We start from the raw sequence: 24752 nt of genomic DNA, 5'->3' as shown, positions 1-24752 counted from the left end.
AGAAGCTCTTCATGCTTCTTTTCCATGGTTACAGAAGGAGAACCTTGAGTCTTATAGTTTGCACTGTCTGCAAACCACAGAGCTTCCTGAATAGCAAATAATTGCTCATCCGGAAAGGTTTCAGAGATCTCAGTAGGAGGGAGGGATGCTCCTGCTACTGGTTCTATCCGGGACAAGTGATCAGCTACTTGATTCTCTGTCCCTTTTCTGTCTCTTATTTCTATATCAAACTCTTGCAGAAGTAACACCCATCTTATGAGCTTGGGTTTTGAATCCTGCTTTGTGAGTAGATATTTAAGAGCAGCATGGCCAGTGTACACAATCACTTTTGATCCTACTAAATAAGATCTGAACTTGTCAATGGCATAAACCACTGCAAGTAACTCCTTTTCTGTGGTTGTGTAGTTCTTCTGTGCATCATTTAGAATACGGCTGCCATAATAAATGATGTGCAAAAGCTTACCATGCCTTTGTCCCAATACTGCACCAATGGCATGGTCACTGGCATCACACATTAGTTCAAATGGTAATGTCCAGTCTGGTGCAGAGATGACTGGTGCTGTGACCAGCTTAGCTTTCAGAGTCTCAAACACCTGCAGACACTCCTTATCAAAGATAAATGGCGTGTCAGCAACTAGCAGATTACTCAGAGGTTTGGCAATTTTTGAAAAATCCTTTATAAACCTTCTGTAGAATCCTACATGCCCCAGAAAGCTTCTGATTGCCTTAACATTGGTAGGTGGTGGTAATTTTTCAATTACTTCAACTTTAGCTTGATCCACCTCTATTCCCTTGTTTGAAATTTTATGCCCAAGGACAATCCCTTCAGTCACCATAAAGTGACATTTTTCCCAATTTAAAACTAGGTTGGTCTCTTGGCATCTTTTCAAAACAAGTGCTAGATGGTTAAGGCAGGAGCTGAATGAGTCTCCAAATACTGAAAAGTCATCCATGAAGACTTCCAGAAATTTCTCTACCATATCTGAGAAGATAGAGAGCATGCACATCTGAAAGGTTGCAGGTGCATTGCACAGACCAAAAGGCATCCTTCTGCAGGCAAATACTCCAGAAGGACATGTAAATGCTATTTTTTCTTGGTCCTGAGGATCTACTGCAATTTGGTTGTAACCTGAATAGCCATCCAAAAAGCAGTAATATTCATGACCTGCCAGTCTCTCTAGCATCTGGTCTATGAAGGGTAAAGGAAAATAATCCTTCCTGGTGGCTGTGTTGAGCCTTCTATAGTCAATACACATACGCCACTCTGTAACTGTTCTTGTAGGAACTAGTTCATTCTTTTCATTATGAACCACTGTTATGCCTCCCTTCTTGGGAACAACGTGGACAGGGCTCACCCAGGGGCTATCAGAAATAGGATAAATAATCCCAGCCTCTAGTAACTTAGTGACCTCTTTCTGCACCACCTCCTTCATGGCTGGATTTAGCCGTCTTTGTGGTTTAACCACTAGCTTATCATCATCCTCCAATAGGATCTTGTGCATGCATCTTACTGGGCTAATGCCCTTAAGATCACTTATGGACCACCCAAGAGTTGTTTTGTGTGTCCTTAGCACTTGAATTAGTGCTTTCTCTTCCTGTGGATTTAAAGCAGAGCTTATGATCACTGGAAAAGTGTCACCTTCTCCCAGAAATGCATATTTCAGGGATGGTGGTAGTGGCTTGAGCTCGGGTTTAGGAGGCTTATCTTCTTCTTGAGGAATTTTCAAAATTTCTTTTATTTCCTTTAGTTCCTCCAGATCAGGCTGAACATCTTTAAAGATGTCCTCTAGCTCTGATTCGAGACTTTCAGTCATATTGACCTCCTCCACCAAAGAGTCAATAATATCAGCGTTCATGCAGTCATTTGATGTGTCTGGATGCTGCATAGCTTTGACAACATTCAACTTGAACTCATCCTCATTGACTCTCAGGGTTAATTCCTCTTTTTGGACGTCAATGAGGGTTCGTCCAGTTGCTAGGAAAGGTCTTCCTAGAATGAGAGTTGCACTCTTGTGCTCCTCCATTTCCAGCACTACAAAGTCAGTGGGAAAGGCAAATGGCCTAACCTTGACAATCATGTCCTCAATTATGCCTGATGGGTATTTAATGGAGCCATCAGCAAGTTGAAGACATATCTGGGTTGGTTTGACCTCTTCAGTCAAGCCGAGCTTTCGGATAGTGGATGCAGGTATTAGGTTGATACTTGCCCCAAGATCACATAGAGCTTTCTTGGTACAAGTACCCTCTAATGTGCATGTATCATAAAGCTTCCTGATCTTGAAGCTTTTCTGGTAAGCTTTTCAGAATGACTGCACTGCATTCTTCAGTGAGAAACACTTTTTCAGTTTCTCTCCAATCCTTCTTATGACTTAAGATCTCTTTCATGAACTTAGCATAAGAAGGTATTTGCTCAAGTGCCTCTGCAAACGGAATCTTTATTTCAAGAGTCCTTAGATAGTCTGCAAAGCGGGCAAATTGCTTATCCTGTTCTGCTTGGCGGAGTTTCTGAGGATAAGGCATCTTGACTTTATATTCTTCAACCTTAGTTGCTGCAGGTTTATTCCTTACAGAGGTGGTTGGAGAAGCCTTTTTAGAGGGGTTACTATCAGCACTCTCAGGTGTCTGATTCCCCATTGGCGTTTGAACGCCAGGATTGGGTGAAGAATGGGCGTTTAACGCCAACTTTTCCCCCTTTTCTGGCATTTGAACGCCAGAACTGGGCAAGGAATGGGCGTTTAACGCCAGCTTTTCCCACCTTTCTGGCGTTTGAACGCCAAAAGTATTCCTCTCTGGGCTCTTACTGTTCTTAGAGGGATTTTGGACAGTGGTTTGGTCATCCTCTGTCAATTGTTCCTTTCTTGGCTTTTTGCTACTTTGAGCAGTGTTATTCAATGTCTTCCCACTCCTCAGTTGAACTGCTTGGCATTCTTCTGTTATCTGTTTAGATAACTGCTGTTTTGTCTGATTCAACTGCGATTCTATGTTCTTGTTAGCAATTTTAGTCTCTTGGAGCATCTCTTTAAATTCTGCTAACTATTTTGTCATCAGGTGTAATTGCTGATTAAGCTCAACAATTTGTTCTTGAGGATTAGGATCAGTGGCTACTGCCATAACTTCTTCTTTTGTAGAGGACTCACTGCTATAGTACAAATGTTGATTTCTAGCAACAATATCTATGAGCGCTTGAGCCTCTTCAATCGTCTTCCTCATATGTATAGATCCACCAGCTGAGTGGTCTAGAGACATCTGAGCTTTTTCTGTAAGCCCATAGTAGAAGATGTCTAACTGTACCCACTCTGAAAATATTTCAGAGGGGCATTTTCTTAGCATACCTCTGTACCTCTCCCAGGCATTATAAAGAGATTCATTATCCTCTTGTTTAAAGCCTTGGATGTCCGGCCTTAGCTGTGTCATCCTTTTTGGAGGGTAGAATTGATTCAGAAATTTGTCTGATAACTATCTCCATGTTTTTATGCTTGTTGTGGGTTGGTTATTCAACCACCTCTTAGCTTGATCTTTTACAGCAAATGGAAACAGTAATAATCTGTAGACATTCTGATCCACCTCTTTATCACGTACTGTGTCAGCAATTTGTAAGAACTGTGCTAGAAACTCAGTAGGTTCTTCTTGTGGAAGACCGGAATACTGGCAGTTTTGCTGCACCATGATAATGAGTTGAGGATTTAGCTCAAAGCTGCTTGCTTTAATGGGAGGTATACAGATGCTACTCCCATATGCAGCTGTAATGGGGTTAGCATATGACCCCAGAGTCCTTCTGGACTGCTCAATTCCACTTAGGTCCATGATGGAGAAAGGGAGATGATGCGGATATTTTTTTTTTATTATTTTTTTTAAAAGTGACCGAAAATAATAAAATAAAATAAATGAAAAATATAAAATTTTGAAAAATAAAATCAAAGCAAATTGAAAACTAAATTAATTAATTAATTAAAAAGATTTTGGAATTAGCAATTAAAAAGATATGATTGAAAAGATATGATTGCAGAAATAAAAAAGATTTGATTTTTGAAAAAGATTTGAAAAGATCAATTTTTGAAATAAGAATTTTGACTTGACTAAAAAAAAGATATGATTTTGAAAATCTTTGACTAATTTAATGCAAAATTTCTAAAATTATGAGTAAAATAAGGAAAGGATATTTTTTTGATTTTTTAAAATTTAATGAGGGAAGAGAAAAACAACAAATCGACACTAAACTTAGAAATTTTAGATCAAAACAAAGAGAACAAACAAGAAAACTTTGAATGTCAAGATGAACACCAAGAACACTTTAAAGATCAAGATGAACACCAAGAACAAATTTTTGAAAAATTTTTAAGTGAATAAAAGAACAAACGACACCAAACTTAAAATTTTTAGAAAATCAAACACAAATTTTCAAAAACTTAAAGGAAAACACAAGGAAGACACCAAACTTAAAATATGAAACTAAAATCAAATAAAAGACTCTAAACCAACAAAAATAAAACAGTCCTAATCTAAGCAACAAGATAAACCGTCAGTTGTCCAAACTCGAACAATCCCCGGCAACGGCGCCAAAAACTTGGTGCACGAAATTGCAATCACACTTTTGCAATCCCGCACAACTAACCAGCAAGTGCACTGGGTCGTCCAAGTAATACCTTACGTGAGTAAGGGTCGATCCCACGGAGATTGTCGGCTTGAAGCAAGCTATGGTTATCTTGTAACTCTTAGTCAGAATATCAATAATTATCAGGGTTGATTGTAAAAAGCAAAAGAACATGAAATAAGTACTTGTTTTGCAGTAATGGGGAACAGGTTGAGGTTTTGGAGATGCTCTGTCTTCTGAACCTCTGCTTTCCTACTGTCTTCTTCTTCAAACACGCAAGGCTCCTTCCATGGCAAGCTGTATGTAGGGTTTTACCGTTGTCAATGGCTACCTCCCATCCTCTCAGTGAAAATGTTCAACGCGCTCTGTCACAGCACGGCTAATCATCTGTCGGTTCTCAATCAGGTTGGAATAGAATCTAGTGATTCTTTTGCGTCTGTCACTAACGCCCAGCCCTCAGGAGTTTGAAGCTCGTCACAGTCATTCAATCCTTGAATCCTACTCAGAATACCACAGACAAGGTTTAGACCTTCCGGATTCTCTTGAATGCCGCCATCAATTCTAGCTTATACCACAAAGATTCTGATTAAGGAATCCAAGAGATATCTACTAAATCTAAGGTAGAAAGGAGGTGGTTGTCAGGCACACGTTCATAGTTGAGAATGATGATGAGTGTCACGGATCATCACATTCATCAGGTTTAGGAACAAGTGATATCTTAGAATGGAAGCAAGCAAGATTGAATGAAAAACAGTAGTAATTGCATTAATCCATCAAGACACAGCAGAGCTCCTCACCCCCAACCATGGGGTTTAGAGACTCATGCCGTAAAAGATACAATGAGAAACGTGTAAAGTGTCATGAGGTAAAGATACAATGTCAAAAGATCCTATTAATAGTGAACTAGTAACCTAGGGTATACAGAAATGAGTAAATGACGTAAAAATCCACTTCCGGGGTCCACTTGGTGTGTGCTTGGGCTGAGCATTGAAGCTTTCATGTGTAGAGACTTTTTCTGGAGTTAAACGCCAGCTTTTATGCCAGTTTGGGCGTTTAACTCCAATTTTTGTGCCAGTTCCGGCGTTAAACGCCGGGAATTCTGAAGCTGATTTGCAATGCCAGTTTGGGCCATCAAATCTCGAGCAAAGTATGAACTATTATACATTGCTGGAAAGCCCAGGATATCTACTTTCCAACGCAATTGAGAGCACGCCAATTGGGCTTCTGTAGCTCTAGAAAATCCACTTCGAGTGCAGGGAGGTCAGAATCCAACAGCATCTGCAGTCTTTTTCAGCCTCTGAATCAGATTTTTGCTCAGGTCCCTCAATTTCAGCCAGAAAATACTTGAAATCACAGAAAAACACACAAAATCATAGTAAAGCCCAGAAAAGTGAATTTTAAATAAAAACTAATAAAAAATACTAAAAACTAACTAAAATATACTAAAAACATACTAAAAATAGTGCCAAAAAGCGTATAAATTATCCGCTCATCAGATACTTATGTAATTCAATGGTAGGAATTTCAGATAAGTGTATAGAGATGCTTTGTTCCTGGCGTTTCTCTGCTTTCCTACTGCCTTCATCCAATTCTTCATACTCCTTTCCATGGCAAGCTGTATGTAAGGCATCACCGTTGTCAATGGCTACTTCCCATCCTCTCAGTGAAAATGGTCCAAATTCTCTTGTCACAGCACGGATAATCATCTGTCGGTTCTCGATCATGTCGGAATAGAATCCATTGATTCTTTTGCGTCTGTCACCACGCCCAACAATCGCGAGTTTGAAGCTCGTCACAGTCATTCAATCCCTGAATCCTACTCGGAAAACCACAGACAAGGTTTAGACTTTCTGGATTCTCAAGAATGGCCGCCAAAGGGTTCTAGCTTATACCACGAAGATTCTGATTAAGGAATCCAAGAGATACACGCTCGGTCTAAGGTAGCACGGAAGTGGTTGTCAGTCACGCGTTCATAGGTGAGAATGATGATGAGTGTCACGAATCATCACATTCATCATGTTGAAGTGCAACGAATATCTTAGAACAAGAATAAGCTGAATTGAATAGAAAATAGTAGTGATTGCATTAAAACTCAAGGTACAGCAGAGCTCCACACCCTTAATCTATGGTGTGTAGAAACTCCACCATTGAAAATACATAAGTGATGGTCCAGGCATGGCCGAATGGCCAGCCCCCAAATATGATCAAAGATGTAAAATCCTAGATTAATTCCAAGATGAAAATACAATAGAAAAAAGTCTCATTTATACTAGACTAGCTACTAGGATTTACAGAAATAAGTCTAAGTGCAGAAATCCACTTTCTGGGCCCACTTAGGTGTGTGCTTGGGCTTAGCTTGAGCTTTACACGTGCAGAGGCTTCTCTTGGTGTTAAACACCAAGTTGTAACGTGTTTTTGGCGTTGAACGCCAGTTTGCGTCGTCTAAGCTCAAAAAAAGTATGGACTATTATATATTTCTGGAAAGATCTAGATGTCTACTTTCCAACACCGTTGAGAGCGCGCCATTTGGAGTTTTGTAGCTCCAAAAAATCTATTTTGAGTGCAGGGAGGTCAGAATCCAACAACATGAGCAGTCCTTTTTCAGCCTGAATCAGATTTTTGCTCAGGTCCCTCAATTTCAGCCAGAAAATACCTGAAATCACAGAAAAATACACAAACTCATAGTAAAGTCTAGAAATGTGAATTTTGCATAAAAACTAATAAAAATATCCCTAAAAGTAGCTAGATCCTACTAAAAACTACATAAAAACAATGCAAAAAAGCGTATAAATTATCCGCTCATCACAATACCAAACTTAAATTGTTGCTTGTCCCCAAGCAACTGAAAATCAAATAGGATAAAAAGAAGAGAATATACTATAAATCTCAAAATATCAATGAATATTAGTTCTAATTAGATGAGCGGGACTTGTAGCTTTTTGCTTCTGAACAGTTTTGGCATCTCACTTTATCCTTTGAAGTTTAGAATGATTGGCATCTATAGGAACTCAGAGTTCAGATAGTGTTATTGATTCTCCTAGTTAAGTATGTTGATTCTTGAACACAGCTACTTTTATGAGTCTTGGCCGTGGCCCTAAGCACTTTGTTTTCCAGTATTACCACCGGATACATAAATGCCACAGACACATGACTAGGTGAACCTTTTCAGATTGTGACTCAGCTTTGTTAAAGTCCCCAGTTAGAGGTGTTCAGAGCTCTTAAGCACACTCTTTTTGCTTTGGATCACGACTTTAACCACTCAGTCTCAAGCTTTTCACTTGGACCTGCATACCACAAGCACATGGTTAGGGATAGCTTGATTTAGCCGCTTAGGCCTGGATTTTATTTCCTTGGGCCCTCCTATCCATTGATGCTCAAAGCCTTGGATCCTTTTTACCCTTGCCTTTTGGTTTTAAGGGCTATTGGCTTTTTCTGCTTGCTTTTTCTTTTTTTTGTATAAATTTTTTTCGCTACTTTTTTTCTTTTTTTTTCGCAAGCTTTGTTCTTCACTACTTTTTCTTGCTTCAAGAATCAATTTTATGATTTTTCATATTATCAATAACATTTCTCTTGTTCATCATTCGTTCAAGAGCCAACAATTTTAACATTCATAAACAACAAGATAAAAAATATGTATTGTTCAAGTATTCATTCAGAAAATAAAAAGTATTGTCACCACATCAATATAATTAAACTAATTTCAAGGATAAATTCGAAACTCATGTACTTCTTGTTCTTTTGTATTAAAAACATTTTTCATTTAAGAAAGGTGAAGGATTCATAGAATTATTCATAGTCTTAAGACATAGACACTAGACACTAATGATCATGAAGTAGAGACACAAACATAGACAAACATATGGCATAAAAACCGAAAAACAGAGAAATAAGAACAAGGAATGAGTCCACCTTAGTGATGGTGGCACCTTCTTCTTGAAGGACCAATGATGTCCTTGAGCTCTTCTATGTCTCTTCCTTGCCTTTATTTCTCCTCCCTCATTGCTCTTTGATCTTCTCTAATCTCATGGAGAATGATGGAGTGCTCTTGGTATTTCACCCTTAATTGGTTCATATCATGACTCAATCCTTCTAGAGAAGTGTTGAGTTGTTCCCAATAGTTGTTTGGAGGAAAGTGCATCCCTTGAGGCTTCTCAGAGATTTCTTGATGATGAGCTTCCTCATGCGTCTCTTGAGATCCATGGATGGACTCTCTTGTTTGCTCCATCCTTTTCTTAGTGATGGGCTTGTCCTCTTCAATGAGAATGTCTCCTTCTATGACAACTCCCGCTGAGTAGCATAGATGGCAAATAAGATGAGGAAAAGCTAGCCTTACCAAGGTGGAGGGCTTTTCGGCTACTTTATAGAGTTCTAGAGAGATAACTTCATAAACTTCTACTTCCTCTCCAATCATGATGCTATGGATCATGATGGCCCGATCCACAGTTACTTCGGATCAGTTGCTAGTGGGGATGATGGAGCATTGGATGAATTCCAACCATCCTCTAGCCACAGGCTTAAGGTCCAATCTTCTTAATTGAACTGGCTTGCCTTTTGAGTCTCTTTTCCATTGAGCTCCTTCAACACATATGTCCATAAGGACTTGGTCTAACCTTTGATCAAAGTTGACTCTTCTAGTGTAGGGGCGTGCGTATTCTTGCATTATAGGCAAGTTGAACGCCAACCTTATATTTTCCGAACTGAAATCTAAGTATTTCCCCCGAACCATTGTAAGATAATTCTTTGGATTCAGGTTCATACTTTGATCATGGTTCCTAGTGATCCATGCATTAGCATAGAACTCTTGAACCATTAAGATTCTGACTTGTTGAATGGGGTTGGTCAGAACTTCCCAACCTCTTCTTTGGATCTCATGTCGGATCTCCGGATACTCATTTTTCTTGAGTATGAAAGGGACCTCAGGGATCACCTTTTTCTTGGCCACAACTTCATAGAAGTGGTCTTGATGGACCTTTGAGATGAATCTCTCTATCTCCCATGACTCAGAGGTGGAAGCTTTTGTCTTCCGTTTCCTCTTAGAGGTTTTTTCGGCCTTAGGTGCCATAGATGGTTATGAAAAAACAAAAAAAATTATGCTTTTACCACACCAAACTTAGAATGTTGCTCATCCTCGAGCAAGAGAAGAAAGAATAGAAGAAGAAGAAGAAGAAGATATGGAGGAAAGGAGGAGAGATGTGTATTCGGCCAAGGGGGAGAAGAGAGGGTTGTGTTGTGTGAGAATGAAGAAGGATAGAGTGGCTGATATAGTAGAGGGAGAGGTTATTGTTTCGGCCATTTAGAGTGGGTTTGGGTGGGAAAGAGATTTTGAATTTTGAAGGTAGGTGGGGTTTACAGGGAAGAGAGGATGGATGTGAGTGGTGAAGAGGTGATGGGGAAGAGATTGAGGTGATTGGTGAAGGGTATTTGGGAAAGAGTGTTATTGGATTGTGTGAAAGAAAAGAGAAGGTGAGTTGAGGTAGGTAGGGATCCTGTGGGGTCCACAGATCCTGAGGTGATCCTGTGGGGTCCACAGATCCTGAGGTGTCAAGGATTTAACATCCCTGCACCAATTAAGCGTGAAAAACGCCATCTGAGTGCAATCCTGGCATTTAATGCCAGACTGCAGCATGTTTCTGGCGTTAAATGCCACTTCCATGCTTGTTTTGGGCGTTCAACGCCAGTCTGCAGCATGTTTCTGGCGTTTAACGCCAGCTCTCCTCAGAGTGTAATCCTGGCGTTTAAACGCCAGACTGCTGCTTGTTTCTGGTGTTCAACGCCAGATTCATGCTCTGTTCTGGCATTGAACGCCAGCCAGATGCTCCTTACTGGCGTTTAAACGCCAGTAAGCTCTTCCTCCAGGGTGTGCTGTTTCTTCTGCTATTTTTTATTCTATTTTTAATTTTAGTATTTGTTTTGTGACTCCACATGATCATGAACCTAATAATACATAAAAGAACAATAAAAAATATAGATAAATAAAAATTGGGTTGCCTCCCAATAAGCGCTTCTTTAATGTCAATAGCTTGATAGTGAGCTCTAATGGAGCTTCACATATGTTTAGAGCATTGTTGGGACCTCCCAACACCAAACTTAGAGTTTGAATGTGGGGGTTCAATACCAAACTTAGAGTTTGGTTGTGGCCTCCCAACACCAAACTTAGAGTTTGATTGTAAGGGCTCTGTTTGACTCTGTATTGAGAGAAGCTTTTCATGCTTCCTCTCCATGGTTGCAGAGGAAGATCCTTAAGCTTTAAATACCAGGTAGTCCCCATTCAATTGAAGGACTAACTCTCCTCTGTCAACATCAATCACAGCTCCTACTGTGGCTAGAAAGGGTCTTCCAAGAATAATGGATTCATTCTCATCCTTCCCAGTGTCTAAGATTATGAAATCAGCAGGGATGTAAAAGCCTTTAACCTTTACCAACACGTCCTCTACCATTCCATAAGCTTGTTGGTGTACGAATTTGTGATTCGCACAACTAACCAGCAAGTGCACTGGGTCGTCCAAGTAATACCTTACGTGAGTAAGGGTCGATCCCACGGAGATTATTGGCTTGAAGCAATTAATGTTTATTTTATTTGTCTTAGTCAGGATGTCAACAAAATTGTTTGGATTACTTGAACAATAGAGTTACTTGTTTATAAAGGATTGTGGAATATGTTGGAGTTTTGGAGATGCTTTGTCCTCTGAACTTCAACTCTTCCTTGATCTCCTTCCACACACGCAAGGCTCCTTCCATGGCAAGCTCTATGTAGGTTGTCACCGTTGTCAATGGCTACTTCCCATCCTCTCAGTGAAAACGTTCCTATGCTCTGTCACAGCACGGCTAATCATCTGTCGGTTCTCAATCAGGTTGGAATAGAATCCATTGATTCTTTTGCGTCTGTCACTAACGCCCAGCCCTCAGGAGTTTGAAGCACGTCACAGTCATTCAATCCCGGAATCCTACTTGGAATACCACAGACAAGGTTTAGACTTTCCGGATTCTCATGAATGCTGCCATCAATCCGGCTTATACCACGAAGATTCTGTTGGGGAATCTAAGAGATATTCATTCAGTCTGATGTAGAACGGAGGTGGTTGTCAGGCACACGTTCATGGATTGAGGAAGGTGATGAGTGTCACGGATCATCACCTTCTTCACAATTAAGCGCGAATAAACATCTTAGATAAGAACAAGCGTGTTTGAATGGAAAACAAAGGAATTGTGATAAATCATCGAGACGCTGCAAAGCTCCTCACCCCCAACAATGGAGTTTAGAGACTCATGCCGTCAAAAGTATGTAATTCAGATCTGAAAATGTCATGAGGTACAAGAAATGTCTGTAAAAGTTGTTTAAATAGTAAACTGGTAACCTAGGTTTACAGAAATTGAATAAATTAAGATAATTGGTGCAGAAATCCACTTCTGGGGCCCACTTGGTGTGTGCTGGGGCTGAGATTAAAGCTATCCACGAGTAGAGGCCTTTATTGGCGTTAAACTCCAGGTTATGACGTGTTTTGGGCGTTCAACTCCGGATCATGACGTTTTTCTGGCGTTTAACTCCAGACAGCAGCATGAACTTGGCGTTCAACGCCAAGTTACGTCGTCTATCCTTGCGCAAAGTATGGACTATTATATATTGCTGGAAAGCCCTGGATGTCTACTTTCCAACGCCGTTGAGAGCGCGCCAATTGGACTCCTGTAGCTACAGAAAATCCATTTCGAGTGCAGGGAGGTCAGGATCCAACAGCATCAGCAGTCCTTTTTCAGCCTAAGTCAGATTTTTGCTCAGCTCCCTCAATTTCAGCCAGAAAATACCTGAAATCACAGAAAAATACACACACTCATAGTAAAGTCCAGAAATATGATTTTTGCTTAAAAACTAATAAAATTCTATTAAAAACTAATTAAAACATACTAAAATCTACATGAAATTACCCCCAAAAAGCGTATAAAATATCCGCTCATCACAACACCAAACTTAAACTGTTGCTTGTCCTCAAGCAACTAGATGAATAAAATAGGTTCTAACAGAAATTAAGAAGTAATAATATTTTAGAGTTTTAAATGAAGCTTAGATTCTTATTAGATGAGCGGGGCTTGTAGCTTTTTGTTTCTGAACAGTTTTGGCATCTCCCTGTATCTTTTAAATTTCAGAATGATTGGCATCCTTAGGAACTCAGAATTCAGATAGTATCATTGACTCTCCTAGTGTAGTATGTTGATTCTTGAACACAGTTATTTTATGAGTCTTGGCTGTGGCCCTAAGCACTTTGTTTTCCAATATTATCACCGGATACAAAAATGCCACAGACACATAACTGGGTGAACCTTTTCAGATTGTGACTCAGCTTTGCTAGAGTCCCCAATTAGTGGTGTCCAGAGCTCTTAAGCACACTCTTTTGCTTTGGATCACGACTTTAACCACTTAGTCTCAAGTTTTTCACTTGGACCTTCATGACACAAGCACATAGTTAGGGACAGCTTGATTTAGCCGCTTAGGCCTGGATTTTATTTCCTTGGGCCCTCCTATCCATAGATGCTCAAAGCCTTGGATCCTTTTTACTCTTGGCTAGTGCTCATGGCTTGTGAATATCTTTCTCTTTTTTTTTTTTTTGAACTGCTTTTTCTTGCTTCAAGAATCAATTTCATGATTTTTCAGATCATCAATGATATTTTTCGTGTTCCTCATCCTTTCAGGAGCCAATATTCATCAAATTCAAAGTACATATTATGCACTGTTCAAGCATTCATTCAGAGAACAAAAAGTATTGCCACCACATATAATTAATTAAAATTTTATTATTAAGAACTCGAAAAATATAGATTACTTCTTTATTCTAAAATAAAATCTACTACTTTATTCATGCCTGATGATGATGAGAAAAATAAACTATAGCTTAATTGGAAATAAAATCAAAATAGACGTACTAATTACTACTAAATATCTCCTAAGGTGAATTTCAATAAAATAAAAAAAAACGCTATCACTAAATTAAAGCAGGAAAATTGGAACTCAGCAACCTGTTGTTTTGAGTAGTAGATGTTCTTTTAATCTGTGGAGCACTTTTCAGGGATTAATTTTTGGCGCTTCAGCTCCCTTAGATCACACCCTTGCTCCTCCTGTTCCTTGAGCAGTTTGCAAATCATGCTACTTTGATTATTCTGTTCTTCCTTTATTTGATCCATAGCTTCTTGCAATCTGGAAATAGAAGCCTCAAGATGTTCCCAATATTCGAATTGGGGCAGTTCTGGGAGGGCTTCTTGTGCTCTCCTCTTGGTTGAATCATCTTGTTGCTGTTGTCTGACCATTGATGTTCCAGTAATGGGCTTTTCAATTAGGATATATTCAGTTATTCCCATCTTCACTCCAGCATCTTTGCAAAGCATAGAAATTAGGCTTGGATAAGCCAATTTGGCGTCCTTAGAATTCTTGTTTGCAATTTTATATAGCTCACATGAGATCAGCTGATGGACTTCCACTTCTTTTCCCAGCATGATGCAGTGAATCATGACAGCTCTTTTGATGGTAACTTCAGAACGGTTGCTGGTGGGCAATATGGAACGACTAATAAAATCCAGCCAGCCTCTAGCTACTGGTTTTAGATCTTCTCTTTTGAGTTGAACTGGGGTGCCAGTTGTACTGGTAGTCCACTTGGCTCCAGGAACGCATATATCTTCCAAGATCTTGTCCAATCCTTTATTGACCCTCATCATTCTCCTATTAAAGGAGTCTGGGTCATCCTTCAGTTGAGGAATCTTGAATATCTCCCTGATCTTGTCGGCATTGGTATGAATGATCTTTCCTCTGACTACGGTCTTATGGTCAAAGAGAGCCGCTCCAATGATTCTTTGCCTTTCTGTCTGCCATAGATTAGCATAGAATTCCTGAACCATGTTCCTTCCCACTTTCGTTTCAGGATTGGCCAGAATTTCCCAATTCCTGTTTCGAATCTGCTCTTGGATCTCCGGATATTCATCTTCTTTCAGATCAAATCTGACTTCCGGGATCACTGATCTGTGACTCATTATCTTGTAGTAATGGTCTGAATGTTCTTTAGTTAAGAACTTCCCTTGATTCCAAAGTGGCTTTGGATTGCTTTCTTTCTTGCCTCTTGGGTTGGGTTGTTTTTCTCTTGGGGCCATGAATTTTGATGATCACGGATAACCACACCAAACTTAGAGCTTTGCTTGTCCTCAAGCAATAGAGAAGAAAGAAGAGGGATAGGAGGAGAGCAATTGTAGGAAGGTGATGATGAGGGGGGCGCCGAACACAAGATATAGGGAGGGGGTGGGAAATTTTCGGAAAATAAGAAAGAGATAAGATAGAAGATATGATTTTTAAAAGATATGATCAGAAAAAGATATAATTTAAAAAAAAAGATATGAATAATAATTTAAAAGATAAAATTTTTAAATTTACTTTTGAAAAAGATTTTAAAAGAAATAATTAAGTTTTGAAAACAAATTTGAAAAGATGAAGGATTGGATTTGAAAGCCATTTGTTTTTTTGGGTTAAGATATATCTAAAACATTTGTAAAATTGGATTTTAGAAATTAGGATCCAAAACTTTTGGAATTGAAAATAATAATTTGGAATATGTTTATGCAAGAAATCATGGATTGAAATATAGAAATTTTGAAAAATTATGAAGAAAAACGAATTGTACCTCCTCCCATCATCCTGGCGTTGAACGCCCACATGGTGCATGTTTTGGGCGTTCAACGCCCACATGTTGCTTCTCCTGGGCGTTCAACGCCCAGTTGGTGCTTCTTTCTGGCGTTGAACGCCAGGAAGTCCTTCGTCACTGGGCGTTTTTCTGAACGCCCAGGATGCTAGCAGATTGGCGTTAAACGCCCAGAAGGTACATCTTTCTGGCGTTTAACGCCCAGAAGATGCTCCTTTCTGGCGTTTAACGCCCACATGGCTACCTTCACTGGCGTTAAACGCCCAGTGGGAGCTTCTTTTGGGCGTTTAACGCCCAAAGTATTTCTTACTGGCTTTTTCACGCCAGTGAGCTTCCAAATTTTTCTGTGACTTCAACCGATTGCTGTTTTACCTTGAAGAGACTTTGACATATACCTGAAAGAAAATAATTAATTAATACAAATAAAATTAAATTTTGTGATTGGCTGGGTTGCCTCCCAGCAAGCGCTTCTTTAATGTCATTAACTGGACTATTACTGAGTTTTAATTGAGTCTCAGTCTTGAGCATTCTTGCTCGAAATTTCCTTCAAGATAGTGTTTAACTCTTTGTCCATTAACGATGAACATTTTGTTAGAGTCACTATCCTGAAGTTCTATGTATCCATATGGTGATACGCTTGTAATTACATATGGACCTCTCCACCGGGATTTTAATTTCCCAGGGAATAATTTGAGCCTTGAATTAAATAACAGAACTTTCTGTCCTGGCTCAAAGACTCTGGATGACAATTTCTTATCATGCCATCTTTTTGCTTTCTCTTTGTAAATTTTTGCATTTTCGAAAGCATTGAGTCTAAATTCCTCTAGCTCATTTAACTGGAGTAATCGTCTTTCTCCAGCTAACTTGGCATCAAGGTTCAGGAATCTGGTTGCCCAGTAGGCCTTGTGTTCCAGTTCCACTGGCAAGTGACACGCCTTTCCATACATTAGCTGGTATGGAGAGGTCCCTATGGAGGTCTTAAATGCTGTTCTGTATGCCCACAGAGCATCATCCAAGCTTCTTGCCCAATCCTTTCTACGGTTAATTACAGTCCGTTCCAGGATTCTTTTAAGTTCTCTATTTGAGACTTCAGCTTGCCCATTAGTTTGTGGATGATATGGAGTAGCCACTCTGTGGTTAACTCCATACCGAACCAGAGCAGCATAAAGCTGTTTATTGCAGAAATGAGTGCCCCCATCACTAATTAACACTCTAGGGATACCAAATCTGCTGAAGATGTGTTTCTGGAGGAATTTTAACACTGTTTTAGTGTCATTGGTGGGTGTTGCAATAGCCTCCACCCATTTGGATACATAATCCACTGCCACCAGAATATAAGTGTTTGAGTATGATGGTGGGAAGGGTCCCATGAAATCAATGCCCCATACATCAAACAACTCAATCTCCAAGATTCCTTGTTGAGGCATGGCATAACTGTGAGGTAGGTTGCCTGATCTTTGGCAACTGTCACAGTTAAGCACAAATGCTCGGGAATCTTTATAGAGAGTAGGCCAGTAGAAGCCACTTTGGAGGACTCTTGTGGCTGTTCGCTCACTTCCAAAATGTCCTCCATACTGTGATCCATGGCAATGCCAAAGGATCTTCTGTGCTTCCTCTTTAGGCACACATCTACGGATTACTCCGTCTGCACATCTCTTGAAGAGATATGGTTCATCCCAAAGGTAGTACTTTGCATCTGTGATTAATTTCTTTGATTGCACCCTACTGTACTCTTTGGGTATGAATCTCACTGCCTTGTAGTTTGCAATGTCTGCAAACCATGGCACTTCCTGGATGGCAAACAGTTGCTCATCCGGAAAGGTTTCAGAGATTTCAGTGAGAGGGAGGGACGCCCCTTCTATTGGTTCTATTCGGGACAGGTGATCTGCTACTTGATTTTCTGTCCCTTTTCTGTCTCTTATTTCTATATCAAACTCTTGCAGAAGCAACACCCATCTTATAAGTATGGGTTTTGAATCCTGCTTTGTGAGTAGATATTTAAGAGCAGCATGATCAGTGTACACAATCACCTTTGATCCTACTAAATAGGATCTAAATTTGTCAATGGCGTAAACCACTGCAAGCAGTTCTTTTTCTGTGGTTGTGTAATTCTTCTGTGCGTCATTTAGAACACGGCTGGCATAGTAAATGACGTGCAGAAGCTTGTCATGCCTTTGTCCCAACACTGCACCAATGGCATGGTCACTGGCATCACACATTAATTCAAATGGTAATGTCCAGTCTGGTGCAGAGATTATTGGTGCTGAGACCAATTTAGCTTTCAGGGTCTCAAATGCCTGCAGACACTCTTTATCAAAGATAAATGGTGTGTCAGCAGCTAGCAGGTTGCTTAGAGGCTTGGCGATTTTTGAAAAATCCTTTATAAACCTCCTATAGAATCCTGCATGCCCCAGAAAGCTTCTGATTGCCTTAACATTGGCAGGTGGTGGTAATTTTTCAATTACTTCAACTTTAGCTTGATCCACCTCTATTCCCTTGTTCGAGATTTTGTGCCCAAGGACAATTCCTTCAGTCACCATAAAGTGACACTTTTCCCAGTTTAAAACCAGGTTGGTCTCTTGGCATCTCTTTAGAACAAGTGCTAAATGGTTAAGGCAGGAGCTGAATGAGTCTCCAAACACTGAAAAGTCATCCATGAAGACTTTCAGAAATTTTTCCACCATATCAGAGAAAATTGAGAGCATGCACCTCTGAAAGGTTGCAGGTGCATTGCACAGGCCAAATGGCATCCTTCTGTATGCAAACACTCCAGATGGCCATGTGAATGCCGTTTTCTCCTGATCCTGGGGATCTACTGCAATTTGATTATAACCTGAATATCCATCCAGGAAGCAGTAGTATTCATGACCTGCTAATCTTTCTAGCATCTGGTCTATGAATGGTAAAGGAAAATGATCCTTTCCGGTGGCTGTATTGAGCCTTCTATAATCAATGCACATACGCCACCCTGTAACTGTTCTTGTAGGAACCAGTTCATTTTTTTCATTATGAACCACTGTCATGCCTCCTTTCTTTGGGACAACTTGGACAGGGCTCACCCAGGGGCTGTCAGAAATAGGATAAATAATTCCAGCCTCTAGTAATTTAGTGACCTCTTTCTGCACCACTTCTTTCATAGCTGGATTCAGTCGCCTTTGTGGTTGAACCACTGGCTTGGCGTCATCCTCCAGCAAGATTTTGTGCATGCATCTGGCTGGGCTAATGCCCTTAAGATCACTAATGGACCACCCAAGAGCTGTCTTGTGCGTCCTTATCACTTGAATTAGTGCTTCCTCTTCCTGTGGCTCTAAGGTAGAGCTTATGATTACAGGAAAGGTATCACCTTCTCCCAGAAATGCATATTTTAGGGAAGGTGGTAATGGCTTGAGCTCGGGTTTAGGAGGTTTCTCCTCTTCCTGAGGGATTTTCAGAGGTTCCACTATTTTCTCTGACTCCTCCAGATCAGGCTGGACGTCTTTAAAGATGTCCTCTAGCTCTGATTCGGGACTCTCAGCCATATTGACCTCTCTTACCAGAGAGTCAATAATATCAACACTCATGCAGTCGTTTGGGGTGTCTGGATGTTGCATGGCTTTGACAACATTCAACTTGAACTCCTCCTCATTGACTCTCAAGGTCACTTCCCCTTTTTGAACATCAATGAGGGTTCGGCCAGTTGCTAGGAAAGGTCTTCCTAGAATGAGAGTTGCACTCTTGTGCTCCTCCATTTCCAGCACCACAAAGTCAGTAGGAAAGGCAAATGGCCCAACCTTGACAATCATGTCTTCAATCACGCCTAATGGGTACTTAATGGAGCCATCAGCAAGTTGAAGACATATCCTGGTTGGTTTAATTTCTTCAGTTAAACCAAGCTTTCTGATAGTGGATGCAGGTATTAAGTTGATACTTGCCCCAAGATCACATAAAGCTTGCTTGGTACAATTACCTTCTAATGTGCATGGTATCATAAAGCTCCCAGGATCTTTAAGCTTCTCAGGTAAGCTTTTCAGAATGACTGCACTGCATTCTTCAGTGAGGTAAACTTTTTCAGTTTCCCTCCAATCCTTCTTATGACTTAAGATTTCTTTCATGAACTTAGCATAAGAGGGTATTTGCTCAAGTGCTTCTGCAAACGGAATCTTTATTTCAAGAGTCCTGAGATAGTCTGCAAAGCGAGCAAATTGCTTATCCTGTTCTGCTTGGCGGAGTTTTTTGAGGATAAGGCATTTTGGCTTTGTATTCCTCAACCTTAGTTGCTGCAGGTTTATTACCTACAGAAGTGGGTTGGGAAGCCTTTTTAGAAGGATTGTTATCAGCACTTGTATGTGACTGATCACCCACTGGCGTTTGAATACCAGGGGTGGAAGCTGGGGTGGCGTTAAACGCCACCTCCTTGCTTGTTACTGGCGTTTGAACGCCAGAACCATGTTCCTTTTGGGCGTTCAACGCCAGATCCATGCTTGTTTCTGGCGTTGAACGCCAGGAATGAGCATGGTCTGGGCGTTCAGCGCCAGCTTTATCCCTTTCTGGGCTCTGCCTGTCCTCAGAGGGATTTTGAGTAGCTATTTGTTCATTTCCTGTCTTCTTGCTGCTTTGAAGTGAGGTATTTAATGTTTTCCCACTTCTTAATTGAACTGCTTGGCATTCATCTGCTATTTGTTTTGACAGTTGCTTTTCTGTCTGTTTTAATTGCACTTCCATGTTCCTGTTAGCCATTCTTGTTTCCTGTAATATTTCCTTGAATTCGGCTAGCTGCTGAGTTAGAAAGTCTAATTGCTGATTAAATTCGTTAGCCTGATCCACCGGACTGAGTTCTGCAGTTACTGTTTTAGCTTCTTCTTTCATGGAAGATTCACTGCTTAGGTACAGATGCTGATTTCTGGCAACTGTATCAATAAGCTCTTGAGCTTCTTCAATTGTTTTTCTCATGTGTATAGATCCACCAGCTGAGTGGTCTAGAGAAATCTGAGCTTTTTCTGTAAGCACATAGTAAAAGATGTCTAATTGCACCCATTCTGAAAACATTTCAGAGGGGCATTTTCTTAGCATCTCTCTGTACCTCTCCCAAGCATCATAAAGGGATTCATTATCTCCTTGTTTGAAGCCTTGAATGTTTAGCCTTAGCTGTGTCATCCGTTTGGGAGGGAAATAGTGATTCAGGAATTTTTCTGACAGCTGTTTCCATGTTTTTATGCTGTTTTTAGGCTGTTTATTTAACTACCTCTTAGCTTGATCTTTTACAGCAAATGGAAACAGTAGTAATCTGTAGACATCCTGATCCACTTCCTTATCATGTACTGTATCAGCAATTTGCAGAAATTGTGCCAGAAACTCTGTAGGTTCTTCATGTGGAAGACCGGAATACTGGCAGTTTTGCTGCACCATGATAATGAGCTGAGGATTCAGCTCAAAGCTACTAACTCCAATGGAGGGTATACAGATACTACTCCCATATGAAGCAGTAGTGGGGTTAGCATATGACCCCAGAGTCCTCTTGGACTGTTCATTCCTACTTGCTTCCATGATGGAATACAAGAAGAGAATTTATAGTTTGAAAATTATTTATTTTATAGTAGTGGAATAAAAAAAATGGAATATATATAAAAAAATATATTTTGAAAATATTTTGTGAAAAATTTTTTTCGAAAAATTTGAAATTGAAAATTGAAGTTTATATTAAAAATTTCGAAAAAGTAGTTTTAAAAAAAATAGTTGGAAAATAAATTTTTTTTTTTGAATTTTGAATTTTATGATGAAAGAGAAGAACACACAAAAGACACAAGACTTAAAATTTTTAGATCCAATGCTCCTTATTTTCGAAAATTTTTGGAGGGAAAACACCAAGGAACACCAAACTTAAAAATTTTAAGATCAAGGCACTAGAAAAACTCAAGAACACTTTGAAGATTCACAAGAACACCAAGAACACAAGAAAGAACACCAAACTTAAAATTTTTAGAAAACTTTAATAAAATTTTCGAAAATTATAAAAAGATTAACAAGAAAACACCAAACTTAAAGTTTGGCACAGGATTAAATCAAGAAAAATTATTTTTGAAAAAGGTTCCAAAGCGTAAAACCAATTATCAGGAACAACTTGAAGATCAAGGAAGAACCAAGAACACTAACACGAAAATTTTAAAGAAAAATATGAGATATGCAATTGACACCAAACTTAGAACAAGACACTAAACTCACGAAAATTAGCAATTAATTAAAAGAAAAATAATAAATTTTGAAAAGAAATTTTTGAAAAGAAACTATCCTATCAATATTGATTTAATGACTCTATAATAATAAAAATAAGAATAAAAATAAAAATAAATTATTCCTAATCTAAGAAATAAAATAAGCCTTCAATTGTCCAAACTCAATAATCCCCGGCAACGGCGCCAAAAACTTGGTGTACGAATTTGTGATTCGCACAACTAACCAGCAAGTGCACTGGGTCGTCCAAGTAATACCTTACGTGAGTAAGGGTCGATCCCACGGAGATTATTGGCTTGAAGCAATTAATGTTTATTTTATTTGTCTTAGTCAGGATGTCAACAAAATTGTTTGGATTACTTGAACAATAGAGTTACTTGTTTATAAAGGATTGTGGAATATGTTGGAGTTTTGGAGATGCTTTGTCCTCTGAACTTCAACTCTTCCTTGATCTCCTTCCACACACGCAAGGCTCCTTCCATGGCAAGCTCTATGTAGGTTGTCACCGTTGTCAATGGCTACTTCCCATCCTCTCAGTGAAAACGTTCCTATGCTCTGTCACAGCACGGCTAATCATCTGTCGGTTCTCAATCAGGTTGGAATAGAATCCATTGATTCTTTTGCGTCTGTCACTAACGCCCAGCCCTCAGGAGTTTGAAGCACGTCACAGTCATTCAATCCCGGAATCCTACTTGGAATACCACAGACAAGGTTTAGACTTTCCGGATTCTCATGAATGCTGCCATCAATCCGGCTTATACCACGAAGATTCTGTTGGGGAATCTAAGAGATATTCATTCAGTCTGATGTAGAACGGAGGTGGTTGTCAGGCACACGTTCATGGATTGAGGAAGGTGATGAGTGTCACGGATCATCACCTTCTTCACAATTAAGCGCGAATAAACATCTTAGATAAGAACAAGCGTGTTTGAATGGAAAACAAAGGAATTGTGATAAATCATTGAGACGCTGCAGAGCTCCTCACCCCCAACAATGGAGTTTAGAGACTCATGCCGTCAAAAGTATGTAATTCAGATCTGAAAATGTCATGAGGTACAAGAAATGTCTGTAAAAGTTGTTTAAATAGTAAACTGGTAACCTAGGTTTACAAAAATTGAATAAACTAAGATAATTGGTGCAGAAATCCACTTCTGGGGCCCACTTGGTGTGTGCTGGGGCTGAGATTAAAGCTATCCACGAGTAGAGGCCTTTATTGGCGTTAAACTCCAGGTTATGACGTGTTTTGGGCGTTCAACTCCGGATCATGACGTTTTTCTAGCGTTTAACTCCAGACAGCAGCATGAACTACGTCATCTATCCTTGCGCAAAGTATGGACTATTATATATTGCTGGAAAGCCCTGGATGTCTACTTTCCAACGCCGTTGAGAGCGCGCCAATTGGACTCCTGTAGCTCCAGAAAATCTATTTCGAGTGCAGGGAGGTCAGGATCCAACAGCATCAGCAGTCCTTTTTCAGCCTAAGTCAGATTTTTGCTCAGCTCCCTCAATTTCAGCCAGAAAATACCTGAAATCACAGAAAAATACACACACTCATAGTAAAGTCCAGAAATATGATTTTTGCTTAAAAACTAATAAAATTCTATTAAAAACTAATTAAAACATACTAAAATCTACATGAAATTACCCCCAAAAAGCGTATAAAATATCCGCTCATCACTTGTCTTATTGACTTGTCTGCCATCTCTAATGAGAATGTGACAGCCTGTACCTCAAAGATCCCTAGTTTCTCCATTACAGAGAGTGGCATAAGATTTATGCCTGACCCCAGGTCACACAGAGCCTTCTCAAAGGTAATGGTGCCTATGGTAGAGGATATTAAGAATTTACCAGGATCTTGTTTCTTTTGAGGTAAAGTTTGTTGCACCCATGTATCTAGTTCACTAATGAGCAAGGGAGGTGCGTCTTCCCAAGTCTCATTACCAAACAACTTGGCATTCAGCTTCATGATAGCTCCTATATATTGAGCAACTTGCTCTCCAGTTACATCTTCATCCTCTTCAGAGAAAGAATAGTTTTCAGAGCTCATGAATGGCAGAAGGAGGTTTAAAGGAATTTCTATGGTCTCTATATGAGCCTCAGGTTCCTTTAGGTCCTCAATAGGGAACTCCTTCTTGTCTGGGAGATGCCCCATGAGGTCTTCCTCATTGGGATTCATGTCCTCCCCTTCCTCTCTAGGTTCGGCCATTTTGATTATGTCAATGGCCTTGCACTCTCTTTTTGGATTCTCTTCCGTATTGCTTGGGAGAGTACTAGGAGGAGTTTCATTGATTTTCTTGCTCAGTTGGCCCACTTGTGCCTCCAAATTTCTAATGGAGGACCTTGTTTGACTCATGAAACTTAAAGTGGCCTTAGACAGATCAGAGACTATATTTGCTAAGCTAGAGGAGCTCTGCTCAGAATTCTCTGTCTGTTGCTGAGAAGATGATGGGAAAGGCTTGCTAATGCTGAGCCTATTTCTTCCCCCATTATTAAAGCCTTGTTGAGGCTTTTGCTGATCCTTCCATGAGAAATTTGGATGATTTCTCCATGAGGAATTATAGGTGTTCCCATAGGGTTCACCCATGTAATTCACCTCTGCCATTGCAGGGTTCTCAGGATCATGAGCTTCTTCTTCAGAAGATGCCTCTTTAGTACTGTTGGATGCATTTTGCCATCCATTCAGACTTTGAGAAATCATGTTGACTTGCTGAGTCAACATTTTGTTCTGAGCCAATATGGCATTCAAAGCATCAATTTCAAGAACTCCCCTTTTCTGAGGAGTCCCATTACTCACAGGATTCCTCTCAGAGGTGTACATGAATTGGTTATTTGCAACCATGTCAATGAGTTCTTGAGCTTCTACAGGCGTTTTCTTTAGGTGAATGGATCCACCTGTAGAATGGTCCAGTAACATCTTAGAAAACTCAGATAGACCATAATAGAATATATCCAAAATGGTCCACTCTGAAAGCATGTCAGAAAGGACACCTTTTGGTCATCTGCTTGTATCTTTCCCAAGCTTCATAGAGGGATTCACCATCTTTTTGTTTGAAGGTCTGAACATCCACTCTAAGCTTGCTCAGCTTTTGAGGAGGAAAGAACTTAGCCAAGAAGGCCGTGACCAGCTTATCCCAAGAGTCCAGGCTATCTTTAGGTTGTGAGTCCAACCATGTTCTAGCTCTGTCTCTTATAGCAAAAGGGAAAAGCAAGAGCCTGTAGACTTCAGGATCTACTCCATTAGTCTTAACAGTCTTACAGATCTGCAAGAATTCAATTAAAAACTG

At 39.9% G+C, this 24752-nt stretch overlaps 1 non-coding gene across 1 annotated transcript; it reads left to right on the top strand.

Moving 5' to 3' along the window:
• Positions 1-24440: 24440 nt before the first annotated feature.
• Positions 24441-24545, top strand: LOC130977892 (small nucleolar RNA R71). The gene has a single exon (XR_009085564.1). It is a non-coding gene; the product is annotated as a small nucleolar RNA R71 (small nucleolar RNA).
• The last annotated feature ends 207 nt before the right edge of the window (positions 24546-24752 follow it).

Source organism: Arachis stenosperma, chromosome 4 (assembly GCF_014773155.1).
Source record: "Arachis stenosperma cultivar V10309 chromosome 4, arast.V10309.gnm1.PFL2, whole genome shotgun sequence".
Taxonomy (NCBI): Eukaryota; Viridiplantae; Streptophyta; class Magnoliopsida; order Fabales; family Fabaceae; genus Arachis; species Arachis stenosperma.
This window is presented reverse-complemented; position numbering and strand designations above follow the sequence as displayed.